The 2,357-nt window shown below is 37.5% G+C and overlaps 1 non-coding gene across 1 annotated transcript; it reads right to left on the bottom strand.

Annotated features, from left to right (window-relative positions):
• Positions 1-630: 630 nt before the first annotated feature.
• On the bottom strand, positions 631-710 carry LOC112210465 (small nucleolar RNA SNORD36). Its single transcript, XR_002945178.1, has one exon. It is a non-coding gene; the product is annotated as a small nucleolar RNA SNORD36 (small nucleolar RNA).
• Positions 711-2,357: the final 1,647 nt, after the last annotated feature.

Below are 2,357 nucleotides of genomic sequence, written 5' to 3'. Positions count from 1 at the left end.
AGTTTCGGATTTGTGGCAAGTGGCAAACGTGTAGATCCAGCATGAAATCCTTCCCACATTTTTTTCCTCCCTGCTCCGGATAGTTTACTGCTCCAGTAAATTAACTGGACAAGTCCAAAGGTAAAATCTACCTATATGGAGACATCACAGACGGTTTCTTCAGTTTGGTTCCTGTAACGAGGCTTTTCTTGCATTGAAGTACAGCCAGAAAACTTGGATTAGAAGTTAATAAGCCGAAAACCAAGTAAATGGTAAAGGAGGAGGTTTATAAATCAGGTGTGGCAGGAAACTTTGGGCCACATAACTTCAAAAAGGCCTCGGAGTTTATTTACCTGTTCGGTTTTATTACAGCTGAACAGACAAATACTTTTTAGGAATAGCAAGCTCCACCTTTACAGAACATTGGTCAACCCGTATCGTTGATATGAGTGTGGGACAATATCCGTTGTCAGCACAATGAAAATGGGGAGTTTAAGATGTGCAGGACATATTTCAGGAATGGGGGATAAAGGGATGCTAACACAGCCTATTCATAGAACAAGAAAAAGATAGAAGTTACGAGGTTGGAGGAGGCTAAGACTTTGAATCAGAAAAAAAAATTAATTATTTTTAAGTCATTGTTATAAATTTGATGTTCAGAGTTAAAAAGCTCGATTTGATATGGAATCTTCACTTAGTTTCAGAATTGGTTCTGCATTTCATCATAACACCAAACATTCTTTTTATATAAACTGGTTAATATATAATGGTTATATAAACTTTTTTGAGCGGGGGGAAACAATGGAATGATTAAGTATTTGTTGGGGTAGGTTTAATCCTTAAATGAACCAGAAACATTTGTCAGAAAAAATAAATGAACTAAAGTGACAGAACATTATAAGAGTGATTCATTCCTAATTAATTTTTTTTCCTCACTGCTCACATCATATCACTGCTCCGGAAATCGATGTGACATTTAACATTTTTTTTCCTATAAATTATACTTTTTATTTATTGATAGATATTACAATGTGCCACACAGTTGTGGGCAATAGGTAATAGTGATGAATGATCTCATACATAACAGGACAGGATTGGATACGTTTGATGTTTGACGGTTTAGCTGTTCCCAAAAATTCAAGTCCGAGGGTCCAGATAGGTCTGAGTATAGTCTTATAAATTAGTAGTTTGTTTTCTAGTGAAAGATGAGAGGTCCGGCTGAGCAGTCGGTATAGTTGGCTGAATCGTCTGTTGAGTTCTTGTCTCTTAAGTCAAGTATGTTGGTTCCAGGTGAGTCTTTAGTCCAAAATGAATCCGAGGTATCGCTCTGTGTCAGATCTGGGTAGAGGAATATTATTAAGAGTAACAGGACATTTGACATTAACATTATTCTGCTGGTAAGCTCAATAACGTATTTACAGTGTAGCGACGCTACCTATGAGCGAGCGGAGAAACTAACACCTATATCACTTCCCGCCAAAAATAAAGTCGTCATTCCTTTGCATTTTTAGCAGAATCATTACCCCAGAGAGATATATTGTAAATTGTATATGTATAATGTATTGCATTATATTATTATGTATTCTGTAACCATATAAAAATAAAGAGGTTTGAAAAAAAATACCCCAGAGCTACTGGTTAAAAGGTACCCTCTTGGAATATATCACATAAAAATATGTAGATTCAGTATATTCTTCCAACCATTTTTTGTTGGTTCCTGATGGTCACCTCATTTCTACACCTGTAATCCGTAAGGACGTATGGCTAGTACTCAGTCAGGATTTAAATTCCCCTTTACGATTGTATACCAGTACCCTGCAGAGCGAAGTTTCTATCGTTTGAGAATTTATGGTTCGCACCCGTTAAACATCCTATCGATTCACCTTCTAATTAATTTGTATAATAACGCGTTGTCGAGGCCTTCTGCTGTCGGGTACCTCAAATTATCAATTGGAGCCAGACTACCTAAAGGCGAATCCATATGTTGGCCGCTCGCCACGAATCGGAGACTTGTACAAATGTTCGGTAAACAAAGAGCGGACCATTGTGTTATTCAGAGAGGCAAGCATGGCGGACGTACAAGAGGTTTCAGCTATTGCACTGGGATTATGTTATTTTTATTTCAAAAAAAGAAAATGAAAAGTACCAACAAACACCTTTAACCTCCTAAAGGTGGATCCACATGTTGGCCGCTCGCCATGGATCGGAGGCTCGTACAAATGCTCGGCAAACAAAGTTTGGACCATCCACATGTCAGTGTTATTCAGAGAGGCAAACATGGAGGACGTTGAAGTGATTTCAGCAATTGCCCTGGGATTATATTATTTTTATTACAAAAGAAAATGAAAGAAAACGTAAAATACGAAAAGAAGATGGTG

This window comes from Halyomorpha halys, unplaced genomic scaffold (assembly GCF_000696795.3).
Source record: "Halyomorpha halys isolate HHAL.00 unplaced genomic scaffold, Hhal_1.1 Scaffold331.1, whole genome shotgun sequence".
Taxonomy (NCBI): Eukaryota; Metazoa; Arthropoda; class Insecta; order Hemiptera; family Pentatomidae; genus Halyomorpha; species Halyomorpha halys.
The sequence above is the reverse complement of the archived record's forward strand: the minus strand, read 5'-3'. Positions and strand labels throughout refer to the sequence as shown.